At 40.8% G+C, this 23,639-nt stretch overlaps 1 protein-coding gene and 1 pseudogene across 2 annotated transcripts in view; one reads left to right on the forward strand and one right to left on the reverse strand.

The window, feature by feature from the left end:
• The window catches only part of HHAT (hedgehog acyltransferase), a 346,612-nt gene that overhangs the window by 228,789 nt on the left and 94,184 nt on the right, over positions 1 to 23,639 (reverse strand). The gene's annotated exons all lie outside the window — the stretch shown is intronic.
• LOC122918969 lies at positions 618 to 790 on the forward strand (annotated as a pseudogene).

The following is a 23,639-nucleotide window of genomic DNA, read 5'->3' on the forward strand; positions in this document are numbered from 1 at the left end:
TTCTGTAGATTTGTCTTTCTTCATTCATCCATTCAACAGACACTTATGTGCCAGACACTGTGTTTGGGCTGGCAGACACAGCCATTCACCCACCCTTGTGCCCTTTCTTCCTTAAAGAATCATTTTTCTCAGGATATACACTCTTATGGTCACCTTCCCAGAATCCTTTGCACCTAGAAGTGGCCATAACCCTATATTTGTTCTGTAAGAATGTAAGCAGTGTTCTATTCTATGGGACTTCTGGGAAAACTACTGCTTTCCAATAAAAAGTAAAGAATTATTTGAAACTTACCTTTAACCTTTTTGTCTTCCCTCCTAGAATGCATATGTACATGACTGAAAGTGATGCCATCTTGAGACCACAAGCTACAGAAAGCTGGAAGGGGCCTGAGTCACTGATAACTTCCCACGGCAGCTATACCAACACTGACCCGCTTGTCTTTCCCTTCTTATTCTGAGAAAAATAAAAGCTTACATGGTTGCACACTGCTGTCAGGCTTCTTATATGTGCAGGCTAACTGGGGTACAACAGTCAAGCAGAAAGGAGCTCTGCTCCTACCTCTAAGAAGCTCACGCTAAAAATGAATGGCCAGTCATTTATTACCATGAAAGACACCAGCTTTGCGCAGTGGCAGTATCGTAGCCAATGAGATTTATCCGAGGCGCGATTATTGCTAATTGAAACCATGAAAGACACCAAAGAAACAAAGGAGAAAGCAGGAACCTGGAGGAAGGAACAATGCAAAGAGAAGACATCCTCCCTCTAAATATGTGTAACATCATCAGTGAAATAAGAGAAGATACCATGATTCATGAGAATGCGACACAAAACCAACGTGAAAACCAAAAAAGGACTCTTGAAAATTAAAACTATTACAGCCAAAATTTTTAAAAATATACTAAGAGAACAGTTAGAAGAGAAAGTTGAAAAAATAGTCCAGAAATCAGAGCAAAAAACCAAAAAGATGAAAAATAGGAGAGAAAGCACTAGAAAATCAGAGCTCCAACTGAATAAAAGGGTGTGAGAGAAAGAGAGGAAAGTGGCAGTAGCAAAATCATCTGCAAATAATTCAAGAATATTACCTAGAATTAAAGAAAATCCATTCCCTTTTTGAGGATGCATCATTATGAAATCTTAGAACATTCTGGACAAAGAACTTAAAAGCTCCCTAAAAGGAGGATCAAAATTCAGGCGTCATACAAAAGACCAGGAAAAAGAATAACTTTGGACTCAATAGCAGCACCACAAGCCAGAAGATAACAGAGCAACGTTCTAAAAAATCGAGTGAGGGCAAATGAATTCTCTATCTCACCACCATACACAGCATCCAGAGGGCAGAATAAAGACATCCCAGACATGTAGGATATCAAAAATTGACTTCTCCCTGCCTCCTTTTTCAGAAAGCCACTCAAAAATATGCTTTGCCAAAATGGAGGAGTAACCCAAAGAACACATGTCCCAGGAAACAAGAAAGAAGCAAAGCAAAGAGAGAAGGGAATTTCCCTGGACAGCAGTTAGGCAGCAGGCCTGGAGATCAACAAATCCAGGGTGGGAAGGGGGGAGGGGGAGGGTTGTGGGGCAAAAGGCTTCAAAAAAGACCTCAAGATAAAACAGGTAGATTTAAAAAAAAAAAAAAGAAAAACAAAACATTCAAAGGAAATGGATCTAGCTGGGGGAAAATGTGGGGATTAAAAAAAAGAAAGCAGACAGAAAAGCAAACAAAGACAATAACTTTAGGGAAACTAAAAATTATGCAGTAAAAGAAAAATAATCATGGTAAGTAGATAACTCAGATTGTCCTATAATGAAAGCATTATGTACTAATCTAAGCAGAACTGAAAATAACTACATTTCAAGGATGGTAGGATGAGAAGCATGTATATTTATAGTAAGGGGGGTATGAGAAGTTAAATTATTATCTTCTAGAATGAAATGCCAGCAGTAGCTTGATACTGTTGTTCTGGGGGGAAAAAATGATAGAATGGTGACTAAGGTATGCAATGAGTGGTCAAATTTGTTTATTTGTTTTAACAATTTAGTGAATATTTTTAATGATTTTTTTTTTTTTTTTTAGATTTTATTATTTCTTTGACAGACAGAGATCACAAGTAGGCAGGCAGAGAGAGAGGAGGAAGCAGGCTCCCTGCTGAGCAGAGATTTCCCCATGTGGGGCTCCATCCCAGGACTCTGGGATCACGACCTGAGCCAAAGGCAGAGGCTTTAACCCACTGAGCCACCCAGGCGACCCAGTTTAGTGAATGTTTTTAATTACTTTTGGTTGCCCAGCATCCTGTGTTCAGGGAAGTCCCCATCTTACGAGTCTTTATAGTAGGGGCAGCCTTCCTCCTACTATAGCACGGAAAATGCCAGACATTTGTTTCCCCAGAGGGGAAGGGGCTGCACTTTACCTCCTCTCTGCCAGTCACACAGGGACACTCTGGTGGCAGTGGCATTAATGATGGCACCCAGTGGCCGGTGGCGGTGTTGATGGTGTGGGCGACAGAGACTGGTGCCAACAGCAGCTGTGGCAGGGGCAGGAGCACCCTCCCAGGATCCGCTGTGTGACATTTATTGTCCTGGTGACACAGCCCAGAGCCCAGTTTCCAGCCCTCCAAGAACTACCCATTTTTCATTTAATGCATTCAAATTTCTACATTAATCGCCCTAAGTTGGTTTTTTTCATTTCTTTGCTACTTCCAAGGAAGAAATTGTCTGGTTCAGAAACAGACACTCAAGTAGCTATAAGCATCAAACCCTTAGGGGAATCTAGGGAATCTGGATTTGTTACCTACATTCTTTGGGGCTTAAGGCAGTGAAAATCCAGCTCATAATAAACAGTGAGGCTCTGGAAGCTTCAGGAGCACAGTGTTGAAACTGTTCATTAAATCATTTTTTGCCTGCAGACGCCTCAAAAAGTGCACCCAAGGGGCGCCTGGGTGGCTCAGTGGGTTAAAGACTCTGCCTTCAGCTCAGGTCATGATCCCAGGGTCCTGGGATTGAACCCCACATCAGGCTCTCTGGTCCGCGGGGAGCCTGCTTCCTCCTCTCTCTTTCTCTGCCTGCCTCTCTGCCTACTTGTGATCTCTGTCAAATAAATAAATAAAAATCTTTAAGAAAAAAAAAAAAAACTGCACCCAAGTCCCTGAATGGCCAAGTGTACACTACTGTGGTGGGCACTAGGATATGCCCCTCAGCTCTTCCTCCAGAAATGAAAGCCTTATTATCCCAGCTGATGGAGTGGGGGGTGAGCAGCAGAAACCCTCAACGGTTAGTATCTTTGGGGGTTGCTTTGGCTCAAGAAAGCTGCCTCATTGTCACACCCTTTGTGGGATGGCAGCATCCATGACTGATTGACATGTGGGTATGAAGGCCTGTCCCCTCACTCACCCTAGGATTACAGATCCTCTCACCTTCACCACCTTCTAGAGGATCAAGTGAAGCTCTTGTTGCATCACAGCTCAGTTCTCCCTCTGGCCAGTCCCGCTTCTGTCCCTTTCCTTCCACAGACGCTAATTCCAAGAGAAGCCCTAACATCCACCTGCAATCTAGCCTCTCTGGGGAACCGAAACTACAATGATTAAGAGCACAGTATAGGGGGTGCCTGGGTGGCTCAGTGGGTTAAAGTCTCTGCCTTCGGCCCAGGTCATGATCCCAGCGTCCTGGGATCGAGCCCCACATCGGGCTCTTTGCTCGGCAGGGAGCCTGCTTCCTCCTCCGCTCTCTCTCTGCCTGCCTCTCTGCCTAACTGTGATCTCTGTCTGTCAAATAAATTTTAAAAAAAAATTAAAAAAAAAAAAAAGAGCACAGTATGGGGGCACCTGGATGGCTCAGTGGGTTAAAGCCTCTGCCCTTGGCTCAGGTCATGATCTCAGGGTCCTGGGACCGAGCCCCGAATCAGGCTCTCTGGTCAGCGGGGAGCCTGCTTCCTCCTCTCTCTCTGCCTGCCTCTCTGCCTACTTGTGATCTCTCTCTCTCTCTCTGTCAAATAAATAAATAAAATATTTTTTTTAAAAAAGAGCATGGTATCCTTTAATTCAAGAAATGTGATGCAGGCTGTTTGCTTCCAACTCCCACAGGGAGCTTTAATAGGAGAGTAAGAAAAAAATGACAGGCCCAAATTCCTAAATTCTCAGTTCAAGCAATGGACTGAAATCCAAGGATCTTTTATCACTCTGCTTAAAACAAAACAACAACCAACAATCAAAAAGGAAAAAAAAAAAAACCTCTTATCTCTTGGGATCATAGGTCTCAGAAAGCCAAAACCAACCAAGTTGGATCCTTAGGTTTATCAAATTACCATGTCAAACGAATTCCCACTTTTGCCAAGTATCCATCACAAAAGTCAGAGCACCAATGTATGGGTGGGACCCCCAAAGGACTAAAGTGGAGGCCTATGATTACTTAGAATATCCTGAGCCCCCAAACTTTCACGACACCCCCTGCCAGCAGAAGCAGTCCCCCCCCTTCCCTGTGAGATAAGGCTGATCTGGGCTTGACTGAGGACTTGTTACTCAAATCCCTCAAGGAAATTATTGGGCAAGAGAAGTCAGTTTTCCTCATTTCTCAGACTCCTCCTCAGTATCAGGGATGGACCCCAGCTAGTCCCAAGGCTTTCTTCACTCCGAAAAACTGCAAGACTTTCTTACTTTATACTGACAAAAATCTGACCAACATGTATGGAAATGTATCCTGAATATTCTAGATGAAGGAGAAAAGGACAATGGTACACTGGGTGGAATTATCTACATGTACTTCCAGCAGTGAAGGAATCCACAGGCCAGTGGCAGCATTGAGCAATGGTGCTGTGTGACAGTCTGCAGATCCAGCCACCGCAACTGCCCATACTTATGGGACAGAGATGCCAGAAATTCTTCAGGAAATCATAAAAGGAAGTAATAGAATCATTTCAAGGAATAGGAATGTCAGGGTAGATTTATCATGTGTGACCTGCTAAAACCACTCCCTAATTTTGTTCCCAAGAGAGCCCTATGACATTCCCTTCTCCAAGACTCTGAGAAATACATGAGTGAGGAGAGTACAAGACTCCCTGAAATGTGTTGTCAAGGCCATTCTCTGTGACTTAGGGATGCTGTTAGGGGACAGAGATTCTTCATTTCAATGTGGAGACCAGACTCCTTAAGTGATAAAGATTAAGTAGGGGCATCCCCCCACCCCCAAGACACACACACACAGAAGCAATCTGGGCATGTTAGCACAGTAAGCCACGTGGCCAGCTCATAGTTCCAATGAGGGGTAATGGTGTTTGCTAGAAAGATCAACACTCGCTATCAAGCGGCAATAGGGTCACTACCCCTATGCAGTGCAGGCAGGAAAGAGTACAGGCAGAACTCAGGGAAACTTGGAGGCCTCCTACCTTTGCTGTGTCTACTGGTTAGTTAAGGAAAGACCAGATTAGCTAAATATTTACGGGACTACCAAGGGTTTAGAGCCCTAGAGCCCTCAGGAATGAAGATTAGGATCACACAACTGGGCAAAGGACCTCAGACAACAAAGGTACTGGAGGAAGGTGAGAAGAACATGGAAAGGGAAGCAGAGGGGGAAAAGTCATAAGTCCTCTGATCAGAACTGGCCCTACAACATTTACCTATTTTTCTTATTTGCTGGCTTCTTCATTAAACATATTCAACTTATAAATTTTCATTACTATTCCCCTTTATTCCCATCCCTTTCTCCTATTATTTCATATAAAGTGTGTTTCATATAAAGGGGGCTAACTCCACAGCCGAGCCCACGGTTACAGAACATTCACATTATGGCAGACCCCGAGGAGGCAGGAGCACCCCCAGGAGTCTGCGCTTGGAGCTGGATGCGATGACTCAGAGATGGCCTCTTTGGGAACGAAGATGCGCAAGTTTTCGGCTCTATGTGGGACAGCTGTGTACCTCCCTGAAGATGTTCAGTCTGCGGCACACAGCTGGAGGACTGTATCCAATAAGGTCTCCTTCCTTTCACTGAAATCTTGTTTGGATTCAACAGACACAAAGAGGAGCTGTTCAGCAGCCTCTTCCTGTAAACTCCTGCGTGTTAATAGAACCCATCCTCTTGTTGGCCTTCGGAAAGCTACAGTTACTATCACTTTTCACACTAGTGCCTGCCCTTCTGATTGCTCTCCATTGGTTTCAGCAGACACACTCCAAGTTTCCTCAAAACCACTTCTATTTTTCTCACGATGCCTCATCCTATGACCCTGGGTTGTACTTCTCCAAGACAACCAGCGTCAACCATGGCTTCTTATTTGCCAAACGAAACAGTCTCTTCAGTCTCCTCTTACTTGGCCACTGTTTGAATCCTGATCAACGGAGAGCAGCTTTCTTCTCAACACCTTCACAAAGCCATTGGTTTCCTCCTGCCCAGATGACTACTCCTTCTCATTGGTTGCTGACTCCTCCTTTTCTCCTTGCCTCTTAAATGCTGGTGTTCTCTCTCTTTTTTTTTTTAAGATTTTATTCATTTGAGAGAGAGAGAGAGAGTGGGCACAAGCAGACAGAGCAGCAGGCAGAGGGGGAGAGAGAAGGCAGCTCCCTGCCAAGCAAGGAGCCTGATGCAGGACTCAATCTCAGGACCCTGGTATCAGGACCTGAGCCAAAGGCAGGGGCTTAACTGACTGAGCCACCCAGGCATCCCAAATGCTGGTGTTCTTTCTCCAAAGTTCTATCCTTTCAGTAAGAATGTCTGACAGAGAACAGGCCCTCAGGAGGCAGAGGCAACCCCATTTCAGGCTGGGTGACCCTCAATGGGGCCGCCCACAGCCCCTAGAGCCCTACCTGCCCGGCACTCATGCAGAAAATCTTCCTGGAGCCTGGCTCCCCCTGAGAAGCTAGTGATAGCAGCTCTTGGCCTTGCCGGAGACTGGAGTAGAAGGAAAGGAAATCAACATCTCCCTGAGCAAGAATAAGATGAACAGGAAGGAAATTCTATTTTGACATCTCCAGGAGGGCATCAAAGGGAATGAAAGAAAAACAAATGCCACCTTGTTGCCATGGAGTCCCTCACGTCCTCTTAATTACCGAGAGGAGCACCAGAGCTCCGACAGCCACGCCAGGGACCACTGCTTTGCCCATCTCCAAGGAGAGATGGCAGGAAAGGCTCTAATACCATCCGCAGAGTTTGTGAGTATTCTCATTGTTTGATCAACCCCATCAGATGAATCCGATATGGGTTCATCTGCGGACCCTGATGAACATCCAGACCGGATGTTCTGCAGACATCCCTATTCCTGTAAACCTGGCAGTCTTCACTCTTTGGAGGTGCGTGGCTCCCCTTCAGCACTTTATGCAAGAATCCTGACTCACTCACTGGCTTGGGCAGCTGGTCGCTCACACTAACACCGATATAATGTCACTACCTAGGCAGGGTCCCTATAAAATGTATTCTCTTCACCTGAACGTGCTCATGAAGCATGCATTAAGCACCTAGGCAGCGTACTGCCCTGTAGTGAGTACCAAGGGGGATAGACACCAAAGGTGGAGGCCTAGTTCCTTTCCTAAAATGGCTTTTGCTCTACTTAGTGGCAGTGGGGGCAGGGGTCCTTTCTGGACAGGGGAGAACATTACCCAGCCCCAAGATCCTTGGAGATGAAAGCCAGTCATGAATCTTCCGGCACGTAAGATAGAGTAGGCAGCTCTGACACGGTCTGTGCCACGGCCTCACTCTCTACAGCAGCTTCAGCACAGGGAAGAAGGTGTTACAGAAGGAGAGAGAGTGTAAAAATGACAATACAAAGATGACAACACCTGTCTCTTTACTGGTTCAGCTCAGAAGGAAATCAGAAACGACACACCAGCGCCCAAGACCCCATGGCCTTTGCAAGCCTTTTAATTCCCTAACATTTATTTTCTTTCTCTCTGTGAACATCTTAAGACATACTGTCCCCCAAACCCTAAAGCTACGGAAGGCCTGTGACCTGGAAAGAAAGGGGGTCACTCGTGAGGCCAGGTGAGGATCACTGGGCTGGCCCATTGGCAAGGCCGCCCGAGCTTCCTTGAGAGGGCACAACACACCAGCCATTGTCACTGAACACCATTAAAGCGGCATATTAGCTACTGTCTCTATCTTCTCACTTCTGATTATGCTACAACCCTTGTTCACACTCCCTAAAAAAATGACTGAGTCAACAATGGAAAAAACTAACCATGGCCAAAGTCCAGAGCAACTTTCAAAATGAAACACTCTTTACTTCAGTCCTTTCTTCCCTGGCCTCTCTTTAATTTCTGATACATTGAGCATTCTTTTCTTCTTGAAACCTTCACAAAGCCATTTGTTTTCTCCTACATTGGTTACTACTCCTTCCCATTGGTTGCTGACTCCTTTTCTGCCCACCTCTTATATGCTGGCATTCCCTCAAGCTCTATCCAAGACCTCCCTTTATTCTCACTGTACACATTTGCTAGGAAATCCCGTTGCTCCCGAGGACTCAATGATCACATATATGCAATGACTTTCAAGAGTGTGTCCCATCCCCAGTTCCTCTCCTGAGCTCCAGTGCCATCTGCCTCCCTGTAGCAGAGATGAGTCTACCTCGATGTTCCATTTTAAACTTAACGTGTCAAAAGGTGGACTCTCTATTCTTCCCTAAAACCTGCTCCTTGTCCTCCTACATTCCCTGCTCCTGGTGAATGGAAGGGTCAATCATCACCTCATCTCATCCTGCAAATTCCCTAGACTCTTCCTTCTCATTCACTGTCTTATTACCCTGGCAGGGAGACTTCATGGACTGTACTTCCAACCTGCTCATCACTTCCTTCTTCTCCACCCCCTGCTTCATTCGAGTCCTCCCCATCCTGCTCTTGGTTCACCAACAGTCCATCCATGTAAAACTGTATCTGGCTCTTTAACATTTGTTGAATGAAGAGACAGACCATATTCTAACAGATTTTTCTCTTTGCCATCTTACTCCACTCTGTTTCATACTCTGCCCTGTAGGCAGAATGATATCCTAAATCCCAAATCTCATCCTTTCTTCTCTGCTTGAACACTTTATGGTTTTCAACTCTGGGGTATTTAAAATACACAAAGCAAAGTTAAATACTTCCATGGGACCCCATCATGTAAAAGGTCGAGTAAATCATCCTTAGCATGACCAGAAGCTATCCAAAATAAAACCCCCTCCCTGTCTTTCTGGAAGAATCTCTCAGTAGATCTTAGACTCTGCATCCAGCTCCACTTCCAGCTTATAGTCCCAAGTGCACCAGAATTACCCATACCAAGCAGGACCCTTGTGAATACTGCAGCCCCAACCCTTCCCTTTCAGCCGTGTCCATTAAATTTTAGAATCATCCAATTTTAAAACTCATCTGAGGCATAAGTCCCACTACAAAACCTTTGTGACCCATCCCTCTTTCCAGACATAGCAGGAGGGTGAGGAGTAACTCCATACTCTTTTGTACTCTCTGCCCAATGACTCTACCTAGACATCTATCTCAGAATTATAAAACTGTAGATGCAGTAAGAAAACAGTGTTCTTTGTGTATGACTTCTCTAGAACAAGCTTTTGGAGCACAAAATCTGTATCTCATTCATCTTTGCATCCCTCCAGCCAAGTCCAAGGCATGGCACCTGATGAATGCTTACTGAAGGGAGCAATGAATAGGACATTACACAGCGCAGACAATAAATAATCAAGTAATAAGGGAATTTGGAGAAAAGGCACTTTCAAGTTTGCAAAGTGTTGATATGAAAACTTTCCTGTTTTAACTCAGAATTAGAATAAAAATGGAGTCAGAATATAGTTTGTCCAAGGAAATGTTATTACTAAGGTAACTATATAATGACACTTCAGAGAAGGAAAGGGGTTGCTACTGGTCATTACAATGAGACTAGTCGTGTCAAACAGAATTGTAAAATGGGATATATAGCTGCTCGGTAAATCATAAGAACGAAATTAATTTTAAGGGTAGAATTATTAATTACCAAAAAAATTTTGAGATCTTCTGTTTTCCTGGCTGTCTCACACTAATTTTCAGAACTTTCTGTATGGGAACAAATTTCCGAGACACCATTCTTGACTTTCTATTCAGAAGCAAACAGGACTGGTTGCCCACCAAACACATCTTCCCCACAATCCTTGCCATTGGAAACAAAATTTCATTCAAGTGTTCAAATTTATCCCTACCTCCGCTCTCACAGTGACCTGGAAGAAATTCCAAATTTTAAACTAATCTTGGGATACTCATTCCCTTTGCATGAGGCTGATGACAATGTGGGCATCAGACCCCCCATTAGAGCCATTAGACATCAGAGGAGGAAGGATCTTGAGGGTGTTTCCACAATGCACAGGTACTATTTCTATAATAATGAAAGGTTTTATAGGCAAATGTCTTCATGACTTTAGGATAGGAAAGAAAAGTATTTAAATACTCAAAGTGTGATAACTATAAAGTTTATAAATTCAACTACATTAAAATAAATTCTGTTCATCAGAAGATTAAAAAACTTAAAAGTCAAACCACAAACCAGAAGATATTACCATTTCCCAAAACGTATAACTGGGAAAAGATGGTAATAAACATGTCTTCTGAATTCATGAGAAAAAGACAAAAATCCTACTAGAAAATGGGCAAAAGTTATCATAGGTATTTCATTGAGAATGATTATACTAAAGTTCTATAAACTATTAAAAAACACTCAAGGAGGAGTCAAGATGGCAGAGAAGTAGCAGGCTGAGATGACATCAGGGAGCAGGAGATCAGCGAGATAACTTATCAAACCATTCCGAACACCTACAAATCCAACAGGAGAGCGAAGAGAAGAAGAGCAGCAATTCTAGAAACAGAAAATCGATCACTTTCTGAAAGGTAGGACCTGCGGAGAAGTGAATCTAAAGCGACAGGAAGATAGACTGTGGGGAGAGGGGCCGGCTCCCAGCAAGCGGCGGAGCAACGGAGCACAAAATCAGGACTTTTAAAAGTCTGCTCCACTGAGGGACATCGCTCCAGAGGCTAAGCTGGGGTGAAGCCCACGCAGGGACAGTGTGGCCTTAGGTCCCGCGGGGTCACAGAAGAATCGAGGGTGTCTGAGTGTTGCAGAGCTTGCAGGTATTAGAGGGGGGAAGCCAGCTACAGCAACAGAGCCTAGGAGTGAGCTCGTAACTCGGGGTTACCTTATTGTGATCCGTGGCATAGACCACTGCTCTGTGAGCAGGGACCCCACAAGACCTGGGGAGACTCCCCTGGAAGAGCTCAGGGATCTGTGGGGTTCAGAGACTCCTGGCGGGGCTGTGTGCCAGAGACAGAGATGCTTGGTCACAGGCTGGGTGAGGTTGGAGCGCGGCCGGAGGCCAGGGAGACAGGAGTGACTGAACGCTGTTCTCTGAGGGCACACTGAGGAGTGGGACCCCGAGCTCTCGGTTCCTCCAGGCCGATATAATTAACACATTTTCAAAATTAAGTATCAATACCATACAATCCAGCAGTTCCATTACTGACTATTTATCCAAAGAAAATGAAAGCACTAATTCAAAAAGATATATGCACTCCTAGGTTTACTGCAACATTATTTACAATACCCCAAATATGGGGTATAAGTGTCTATTGAGAGATGAATGGATAAAGATACGGTACACAGACCACACACAGACTCTCCCCCACACACACACACACACGCACACAACACATACAGGAATATTACTCAGCCATGCAAAGGAAGCATCTTGCCCTTTGTGACATGGATGGACATAGAGGATACCATGGAAGTGAAATACGAGAGACAGAGAAAAACAAATACCATATGCCTTGACTTATATGTGGAATCAAAAAACAAACAAATGAAATAGAAACAGACTCATAGATAGAGAGAACAGACTGGTAGTTGCCAGAGAGATGGGGGAAGGGGGTGGGAAGGTCAATATGCAGAACAAGGGAAAGAGATTAAAAAGTACAAACGTCCAGTTATAAAATAAATAAGACAAGGGGACAGAATGTCCAGTTTAGGTAATATAGTCAAAAATATGTAACTTTGTATGGTGAAAGACAGTAGCTAGATTTATCACAGTGATCACTTCCTAATGTACATAAATGTTGACTCACTATGTTATATACCTGAAACTAATATTGCATGTCAACTGCACTTCAATAAAAATGAATGAATACTAAGTGTTGATAAGAATCTTGAGTTACAGGAATTCCCATGAACTGCTGAAAGGAGTATAAGTTGGTTTGATCAATATAAAAAAAATAATTTGGCAAAATCTTCTGACCACATATACTGACCACATATACTGACCACAATCCAGCAATTCTATTTACAGATACATATACTAGAGCAGTGTTTTATAAACTTAGGATAGTGATGCACTCGATTTAATAGTTTCTAACCATCCTTAATAAATAAAATAGTATAGAACAGAAAAATTATCACAGTACATTTTAAGAGGCATGAGGTTAAGTATTGCCTCGTGAAAATTTGTGCGTGCACACACACACACTTGGACACAAATGCATTTCTTACTATGGGCCATGAGCAAAAGAACTTGAAACCTACTTTCTTTGCACATGTTCTTCAAGAGATCTGCAGAAACAGCATTACGCATCATAGCAAAACCCTGGGAAAAACTAAAAAACTATTCTTCTGTAAGTAGTATATACATACACTGGCATGCTATTCAAAAGTAAAAAAGCCAGTTATGGTAACATGTACCATATATTCTCAAAAACATACATTTAAGCAAGGAAATTAAGTCACAGAATAACACACCAAGAATTCATACATATGAAGATTTCTCAACATATGGAGTTTTAGGAATTTAATTGTGGTAAAACTATAGTGAAAAAGAAGGAAATGGATTTCTGGTTTCCTGTCCAGCATGTAAAGAGGTTACAAGTCATCACTGCACCCTAACAGCAAGGAAAAAGCTAAGCAAACTGAAAATTAACAACTCTTCTTAGCTCCATCAGAGAAGTGAAATCACAGGGCAAACTGCTGTCCACAGCTTGGAGATAGCCAGGTGTATTCAGAGAACCACAACTTACTGGAGCAGAAATCTTTGTGGGTACAGGTACCAGGGCATGAAAATCTGGACTGTAAAGGACAGTACTGCAGGCTCAGTGTGGGAAAGTCTGAGAGTTAAAAACAGCAAGAGAATAGTTATAAGGGCCCCCGCACTTCTGTGAGCTTTATTTCTAGGAGCTCTATCACATTCTCAGGATGGAGACTGAAGAAAAATCCCCTCACGCTTCTGGCAGGGAGAGGGGAAAAAGTAATCATTTGGAAATACACCAGAGCATTCTGCTCTTCTTAAAAAGACCTTCCCTCCAGACAAGTTTTACTGGACTTTAACCTAACCATCAGAGCCTAACCAACCCAGGAGAAGGAAAATACCTAATTCTAGTCTGCTCAGGCCTTCTACACAAAGGGAAGAGAAATACCCAACTCCAGTCTCCTCTAATCATCCTACACTTCATAAAGAGGGTGGTGGAGGAAAAAATTGTTTGTGAAGTTCACAGCAGAGGGAGGGACTAAGCTCATAAAGAGTGAGACCTAGGGACGCCTGGGTGGCTCAGTGGGTTAAGCCTCTGCCTTTGGCTCAGGTCATGATCTCAGGACCTTGGGATCAAGCCCCACATTGGCTCTCTGCTCACCGGGGAGCCTGCTTTCCCTCTCTCTCTGCCTGCCTCTCTGCCTACTTGTGATCTCTCTGTCAAATAAATAAATAAATAAAAATATTTAAAAGAGTGAGACCTAATCATAAGACTACAGAACACTCTCCCTTCTCCAGTGCCTTACTACTATATTAATTACTAAAGGCCTATTTACTGAAGTTCTTTTTACTCAGTACATCATGTCCACCTTTCAAAAAAAATTATAAGGCATACTAAAAGGTAATCAATCAATCAATACCCCCCATAGCTTAAAGAGACAGAGAAAGCATCAGAACCAGACCCAGATATGGCAAGGATGTTGAAATAATCAGATTGGGAATTTAACGCAACTATGACTAATATGTTAAGAACTCTAGTGGAAAAAGCACACAGTATGCAAGAACAGATGGGTAATGTAAGCAGAGAGATGGAAATGCTAAGAAAGAATCAAAAAGAAAAGGCAGAGATCAAAAACACTAACAGAAATGAAGAATTCAGGGTACCTGGGTGGCTCAGTGGGTTAAGCCGCTGCCTTCCGCTCGGGTCATGATATCGGAGTCCCGGGATCAAGTCCCGCATCGGGCTCTCTGCTCGGCAGGGGGCCTGCTTCCTCCTCTCTCTCTCTCTGCCTGCCTCTCTGCCTACTTGTGATCTCTCTCTGTCAAATGAATAAATAAAATCTTTTTAAAAGAAAATTTAAAAAAAAAAAAAGAAAAAGAAATGAAGAATGCCTCTGATGGGCATATCAGCAGACTGGATGCAGCTGGGGAAAGAATCTCTGAGCTTGAGGATATGTCAATAGAAACTTCTAAACCAGAAAAGCAACAAGAAAGACTGAAACAAAGAAAACATGGAACAGAGCACTCAACAACTATGAGACAACTACAAAAGGTATAACATACATGCAGTGGGAAACCAGAAAAAGAAAGAGAGGAACAGAAGCAATATTTGAAGCAATGGTGATTAAGAAATGTCCTCCTAAATTAAAGTCAAACACCAAACCAAAGATCCAGAATAACCAAACAGAATAAATGCCCCCAAAACTACATGTAGCCATAACATAGTCAAACTGCAGAAAATCAAAACTAAAGAAAAAAATACTGAACGAGGCCAGAGAGGGTTGAGAAACCTAACCTATAGAGGAACGAGGTAAGAGTGACACTCAGCTTCTCCTCAAAAACCAAGCAAGTATGAAGAGAGTATAATATTCAAAGTGTTGAGAGGGAAACAAATACCAACCTAGAATTCTGCATCATGCAAAATGAATGAAAAATAAAGACTTCCTCAGATAAACAAAATGGGATTTGCTTCCGCTAGATTTGCCTTGCAAAAATGTTTTAAAAGTTCTTCAGAGACAAGAAAAATAATATAAGTCAGAAACGCAGACCTACACTTAAGAGAAGGAAAAGCAACAATGAATTCTGGAACACTGAAAAGAAATTTAAAAAATAAATAAAAATTTTTGGGGCACCTGGGTGGCTCAGTGGGTTAAGCCTCTGCCTTCAGCTCGGGTCATGATCCCAGGGTCTTGGGATCGAGCCCGGCATCGGGCTCTCTGCCCAGCAGGGAACCTGATTCTCCCTCTCTATCTGTCTGCCTCTCTGCCTACTTCTGCCTACTTGTGATTTCTCTCTCTGTCAAACGAATAAATAAATAATCTTTTTAATAAATAAATAAATAAATAAATAAATAGAAATTTTTAAAAAAGAAAAGGAAAAGCATCAGACATAGAATAAGTGAAGGTAAAATAAAAACATATTAATTGATCTAAAAGATAAAAGTCTGTCCAAAACAATAAAAGCAACAATGTATTTATTATTACATCTTATACACAGGAAATGAATGACACCAATCACACAAGTGATGCAAAGGAGGAATTCAGAATATTTTGTTGTGAGGTATTTGCACTAGCATGAAGTGAATATGGTATTATCAGAAATTGGTCTTAGATTAGTTGTATATGCATACTACAGACTCTAGGGCAACTACTAAAAAGTTTTAAAAAGAAGTATATTTGATATGCTATAAAAAAAGAGAAAATGGAATAATAAAAATTTTCAATTAAAACCACAGAAGGCAGGGGCGCCTGGGTGGCTCAGTAGGTTAAAGCCTCTGCCTTCGGCTCACGTCATGATCCCAGGGATCAAGCCGCATCAGGCTTCCTGCTCAGTGGGGAGCCTGCTTCCTCCTCTCTCTCTGCTTGCCTCTCTCTGCTTACTTGTGATTTCTCTCTGTCAAATAAATAAATAAATAAAATCTTTTTAAAAAAAAACAAAACACAAAAGGCAGACAAAGAATGAAATACAAAAACAGGAACAACAACAACAAAAAAAAACAAACAGAAAACAAGAGGAATGAATATACAATATTAACATAGAAGATACCAGTCTAATTATATCAGTAATCACTTTAAATGTCAGTGATCTAATTACACCAATTAAAATACAAAGATTATCAGAATGAATAAAAAAACAAGACCCAACTACATATTTATTGCCTAAAGAAGCACACTCTAAATATAAAGACACATTAAGATTAAAGGAAAGTAACAGAGAAATATATACCATGCTAACATTAATCAAAAGAAAGCTGGAGGAGCTATGTTAATTTTCAAACACATCAGACCTGCAAGCGAAGAAAATTATCAGGGATAAAGAAGGGCATTATATAATGATAATGATCTAAGAGTCACTTCTTTAAGAAGATATAATAACCCTTAATGTGTATATACACCTAATAAAAGAGGGTCAAAATACATGACACAAAAACTGATAGAACTGCAAAGAAAAACAGATGAATCCATGTTTACAGTTGGAGATTCTGACACCTCTTTCTCAGAAATGGACATATCCAGCAGGCAGAAAATCAGTAAGGACACAGGTGAACTTAACATTACCATCAGTCAACTGGACAGAACATATATCTATAGATTACTTCATCCAATGACAAGAAAATAAAAATTCTTCCCAAGCTCACATGGAACACTCATCAAGATAGATCACATTCTGGGCCTAAAATATACCTAAACAAATTTAAAGTAATAGAAATCATACAATGTCTGCTCTTAGACCACAGTGAAACCAAAATAGAAAACAATACTAGATAGCTGGGGAAAATCTCAAAATATTGAATATCAAATACACCTCTAATAACACATGGAAGAAATCAAGAAAATTAAAACATACTTTGAACTAAACAAAAAAGAAAATATAACTTATCAAAATTTATGGCATGCAGCAAATACAGTGCTTAGAGGTAAATTTGTAACATTAAAGGTATATATTAGAAGAGAAAAAAGATCTACAACTAATAATCCAAGTGTCCATCTAAGGAAACTAGAAAAAGAAGAGCAAATTAAATACAAAGTAAGCAGAGGAAATAATAAAAATTAGAGCAAACATCAGTGAAATTAAAAATAGGAAATTAATACAAAAATGACAACAAAACCAAAAGCTGCTTCTTTGAAAAGATCAATAAAATCAGTAAGTCTCCACAAGTTTAAGTGAAACCATATGATAATTGACTCTCTCTGCTTGACTTATTTCACTTACTTATGCAGCATAAGGGATAACACAGAGGACACTGGGAGAAGAAGAGGAGAAGTGAGTTGGGGGAAATTAGAGGGGGAGACAAACCATGAGAGACTGTGAACACTGAGAAACAAACTGAGGGTTTTGGAGGGGTAGGGGTGGGGGTTGGGTGAGCCTGGTGGTGGGTATTAAGGAGGGCACATATTGCATGGAACACTGGGTGTGGTGCATAAACAATGAATCCTGGAACATTGAAAAAATAAAAATTTTAAAAAATCAGTAAGTCTTAGCTAGGTTAAGAAAGAAAGGAAATTCTCATATTATTAATATAAGAATGAAAATAAGGACATCACTACAGAACCCATGAAGATCAAAAGGATAATAAAGGAATAATATGAACAACTCTGTTCCCACGAATTTGATAACTTAGGTAAAAAGAACCAATTCCTTGAAAGATAAAATCTGCCAATTCACACAGGAATAGATAATATGAATAGGCTTATACCTATAAAAAAAATTGATGCAATGATTAATAACCTTCCAAAACAGGAAAACATTTAAGGAAGAAATTACACCAATACTCTATAATCTCTTCCAGAATATAGAAATAGAGGAAACACTTCCTAACTCATTCTATGAGGTCAGCATTATCCTAACACCAAAATCAGACAAAAACATTACAAGAAAACTATAGACCAATATCTGTAATGAACACAGATGCACAAATCCTCAGTGATATATTAGCAAATTAGGGGATCAAGAGGTACAAAAATATCAGTTACTAAATATGTCACAGGTAAAGTATAGCATAGGAAATATAGTCAATAATATTGTAATAAAAAGAGTTAACAAATGAAATCCAGGAATCTATAAAAACAATTATACACCATGACAAGTAAGATTTATCCCAACTATACAAGGCTAGTTCAACATCTGAAAATCAATTAACATAATCCATCACATCCACAGACCAAAAAAGAAAAAAACCACATAATCATATCAACATATGCAAAAAAAAAAATGAAAACAAAACAAAAAACAAAAAAATACTTTGACAAAATCCAACACCCATTCATGATAAAAACTCTCAGCAAACTAAGAATAGAGGGGAATTTCCTCAACTTCATAAAAAGCATCTGCAAAAAACCTACAGCTACCATCATACTTAATGGTGAGAAACCAGAAGCCCTCCCACTAAGATCAGGAAAAAGGCAAGCATGTCCTCTCTGATCACTCTTTTTCAATATCATACTGGAAGTCCTAGCTAGTACAATAAGAGAAGAAAATGAAACAAAAGGTATACACTTTGGGAAGGAGGAAATTTTTATTTGCAGGTGACATAATTTGTCGATGTTGCAAATTACAGAGTGAACAAAGACAACAACGAGACTTGCTGGAACTAATAAGCAGTAGCAGCAGCGAGGTTGCAGGATACAAGGTTAACAGACCAAAGTCAGTCACCTTCCTATATACCATCAGTGAACATGTGGAATTTGAAATTAAAAACAGGGGCACCTCAGTGGCTTCTTTGGTTAAGCCTCTGCCTTCAGCTCAGGTCATGATCCCAGGGTCCTGGGATCAAGCTCCACGGTAGGTTCTCTGCTCAGCAGGGAGCCTGCTTCCCCCCTCCCTCTGGCCCTGCCCAACCCACCCCCCACCACTCATGCTCTTGCTCCAGTTCTGTCTCTCAAATGAATAAATAAAGAGTCTTTAAAAAAAAAACTTTTGAAATCAAAAACAACACTATATGCATTAGCACCAAAAAATAAATATTTAGGTATAATCTAACAAATATGTACAAGCTAAGGAAAACTATAAAACTCTGTTGAAACAAAGAAGAGCTAATTAAATGGAGAGGTATCCCATGATCAGATTCAATATTGTGAAGATACCAGTTCTACCCTAATTAATCCAAAGCTTCAGTATAATCCAAATCAAAATCCTAGCAAGTTATTTTGTGGATATGAATAAACTGATTCTGAAGTTTACATGGAGAGGTAAAAGAATAATGAACACAATATAAAAGGAGAAAAGCGAAGTCAGAAGACTGACACTATCTGACTTAAAGACGTAGTATAAAGCTACAGTAACAAAACGGTATGACACTGTGGAAAAATAAACAAAAAAGTTCAACAGAACAGAACAGAGTGCCCAGAAATAGACCCTGGAAATAGCGTCAATCTCTGACAAAGGAGCAAATACAATACAATGTGAGCAAAGATAGTCTCAATAAATGGTGCTGAAACAACTGGATATCCACATGCAAAAAGAAAAAAAAAATCTAGACACAGATTTTTACCCTTCTAAAAGTTAACTGAAAACGGAGTATAGATCTAACTGTAAAGTACAACACTATAAAACTCCTGGAAGACAACGTAGGAGAAAATCTAGCTGACCGTGGATGTGGCAATGCCTGTTTAGATGTAACACCAAGGGCATAATCCATGATGGAAGGAACGGATAAGCTGCACTTGCTTATCAATTTCTTAATTTTTGTTCTGTGAAAGACACTATCAATAGAATGAGAAGACAAGCCACAGACTAGGAGAAAATATATGCAAAAGATACATTTGATAAAGGCCTATTATCTAAAATACACAAAGAACCATTGAAACTTAATAATAAAATGAAAAACCTAACTTAAAAATGGGCAAAAGACCTGAACAAACAGCATGAAAAGATATGTCGATGGCAAATAAGCACATGAAAAAATGCTCCAAATTGACTGTCACTAGAGAATTGCAAATTACAACAAGGAGATACTACTCTCTACCTATTACAGGAGACAAAATCCAAAACAGTGACAACACTAAATGCGGACCAGAATGTGGAGCAACAGGAAATTGCTCATTACTGGTGGGAATGCAAAATGATATAGCCACTTTGGAAAATAATAGGGCAGTTTTTTTCCAAAAATAAACATACTCTTACCATCCAATCCAGCAATTGCACTCCTTAGTATCTATTCAGAGGAGTTTAAACTCATATCCACACAAAAACCTGCACACAGATGTTTGTAGCATCTTTATTCATGATTGTAAAATCTAGAAGCAACTAAGATGTCTTTCAGGGGGCAAACTGTGGTGTATTCTAGACAATGGATCATTCAGCACTAAAAGTAAATGAGCTATGAAGCCATGAAAAGACGTGGAGGAACCTTGAATGCACAATAGTACTAAGTAAAAGAGGTCAACCTGGAAAAGCTACATACTGTGTGATTTCAATTATATGACATGCTGGAAAAGGCAAAACTATGAAGATGGTAAACAGAGGGGAAGGAGGGATGAACAGAGAGAGCACTGAGGAATTTCAGGGCTATGAAACTCTCTGTGACATTGTAGTGGTGGATACATGTCGTTCCACATCTGTCAGAAGCCACACATTGTAGAACAAACACGAAGAGTAAACACTAATGTAAATGATGGACTTCAGGTTGATAATGATGGGTTGACCTAGGTTCATCAGTTATGACAAATGCACTGCCCTCATGGGGATATTGCTAGTGGGGGCAGCTATGCCTACAGGTTCCTCTTCATTCCTCTGTAAACCTAGAACTTCTCTAAAAATAAAGGTTTTGTTTTTGTTTTGTTTTGTTTTTTAAGATAAAAAAATGGGAATGACAAAACCAAAACTCAGGAGCAGGTGATAGGTGATGGGTTGTCACTATAAACAAAAGGCTTCTAGGATTCTGGTTAATTCTTTTTTTTTTTTTTTTAAGATTTTATTTATTTGGGACGCCTGGGTGGCTCAGTTGGTTGAGCAGCTGCCTTCGGCTCGGGTCATGATCCCAGCATCCTGGGATTGAGTCCCACATCGGGCTCCTTGCTCAGCGAGGATCCTGCTTCTCCCTCTGCCTCTGCCTGCCATTCTGTCTGCCTGTGCTCACTCTCTCCCCCTCTCTCTCTCTGATAAATAAATAAAAATCTTAAAAAAAAAAAAAAAGATTTTATTTATTTATTTGACAGAGAGACAGATAGAGAGAAGAACACAAGCGGGAATGGCAGACGGAGAAGCAGGCTTCCCACCAAGCAGGGAGCCCACTGAGGGGCTTGATCCCAGGACCCTGGGATCATGACCTGAGCCAAAGGCAGACACTAAACCACTGAGCCATCCAGGCACCTCAAGATTCTTAAGATTCTTTTTTTTTTTTTTTTTTTTTTTAAAGATTTTATTTATTTATTTGAGAGAGAGAGACAGTGAGAGAGAGCATGAGCGAGGAGAAGGTCAGAGAGCAAAGCAGACTCCCCATGGAGCTGGGAGCCTGATGTGGGACTCGATCCCGGGACTCCAGGATCACGCCCTGAGCCGAAGGCAGTCGTCCAACCAACTGAGCCACCCAGGCGTCCCGATTCTTAAGATTCTTAAGTGGAGTGACAGATCCCCAAATGGATCACTGATGATTTTTCTGAGTCACCAGATTTACCACCCTGCTGATGACCTCAGAAGATAACAGTTTTTCCCTACACTTTGAACCCCATTTTGAGTGGTGCTTATTGTTATCCATAGTTAAAATCACTCAAACTAATGGTCTCTTAATTTGGAAGCAGTACAGCTGGGATCTGATTTAGCAAGTCATCGTTTCCTCCTATTCTATCTGTCTAAACATATCATTAAAAACTCATCCCCCCAACTATAAAAAAGATTTGTTTGGGGTAAAAAGAGGCTCTAATTAAAACAACTCAGTATTTTTCCAATCCCAAAAGGTATCTTCCTTGAAAACCTTCTGATTAAGCCTGTGTGATACACCAAGGACAATCATGACTTTTTTTTAAAAAATCTATAAAGAACTAGAGAATCAACAACAATTCAAACCAACTCCACACACAAGAAGGGAAATAATTGTCAAGATTAGAGCAGAGATCAATGAGGTAGAAACCAGAGTATCAATGAAACTAGAAGCTGGTTTTTTGAAAGAATCAATAAGATCGATAAACCATTGGCCACACTAATCCAAAAGAAAAGAGAGAAAGCCCAAATTAATAAAATTATGGATTAAAAGGGAGAGATCACAGCTAACAACAAGGAAGTAGAAACAATCATCAGAAGTTATTATCAACAGTTATATGCCAATAAGCTAAGCAACCTAGATGAAATGGATGCATTCTTGGAAAACTATAAACTCCCAAAATTGAACCAGGAAGAAACTGACAAACTGAATAGACTGATATATAGTAACAAGACTGAGCAGTGATCAAAAACCTCCCAAAAAACAAGAGCCCAGGACCTGACAGATTTACTGGGAATTCTACCAAACTTTCAAAGAAGAAATAACACCTATTCTCCTGAAGCTGTTTCAAAAAATTGAAGCAGAAGGAAAACTTCCAGACTCTTTTCATGAAGCCAGCATTACCCTGATCCCCAAACCAGGCAAAGATCCCACCAAAAAGGAGAATTTCAGACAAATATCACTGATGAATATGGATGCTAAGATTCTTAACAAGATCCTAGCAAAGAGTATCCAACAGCACATTAAAAAGATTATCCACCATGACCAGATGGGATTCATCCCTGGGTTACAAGGATGGTTCAACATTTGCAAATCAATCAACTTGATAGAACAAATCAATAAGAGAAGAGAGAAGAACCACATGGTCCTCTCAATCGATGCAGAAAAAGCATTTGACAAAATCCAGCATCTGTTCCTGATTGAAACGCTTCAAAGTATGAGATAGAGGGAAGATTCCTGAACTTCATCAGATCTATCTATGAAAGACCCACAGCAAATATCATCCTCAATGGGAAAAAGCTCGCAGCCTTCCCATTGAGATCAGGAACATGACAAGGATGTCCATTCTCACCACTCCTGTTCAACACAGTATTAGAAGTCCTAGCAATGGCAATCAGACAACAGAGAGAAACGAAAGGTATCCAAATTGGCAATGAAGAAGTCAAACTCTCTCTCTTCGCAGATGACATGATTCTTTATATGGAAAACCTAAAAGACTCCACCCCCAAACTACTAGAACTCATACAGCTATTCAGTAATGTGGCAGGATACGAAGTCAATGTACAGAAATCAGTGGCTTTCTTATACACTAACAATGAAAATACAGAAAGGGAAATTAGAGAATTGATTCCATTTACTATAGCACCAAGAACCATAAGATACCTGGGAATAAACCTAACCAAAGAGGTAAAGGATCTGTACTCCAGGAACTACAGAACACTCATGAAAGAAATTGAAGAAGACACAAAAAGATGGAAGACCATTCCATGCTCTTGGATCGGAAGAATAAACATTGTTAAAATGTCTATACTGCCTAGAGGAATCTATACTTTAAATGCCATTACGATCAAAATTCCACCGGTATTTTTCAAAGAGCTGAAGCAAATAATCCTAAAATTTGTACGAAATCAGAAGAGACCCCAAATTGCTAAGGAAATGTTGAAAAACAAAAACAAAACTGGCAGCATCACGTTACCTGATTTCAAGCTTTACTACAAAGCTGTGATCACCAAGACAGCATGGTACTGGTATAAAAACAGACACATAGACCAGTGGAACAGAGTAGA

This window comes from Neovison vison, chromosome 10 (assembly GCF_020171115.1).
Source record: "Neovison vison isolate M4711 chromosome 10, ASM_NN_V1, whole genome shotgun sequence".
Lineage (NCBI taxonomy): Eukaryota > Metazoa > Chordata > Mammalia > Carnivora > Mustelidae > Neogale > Neogale vison.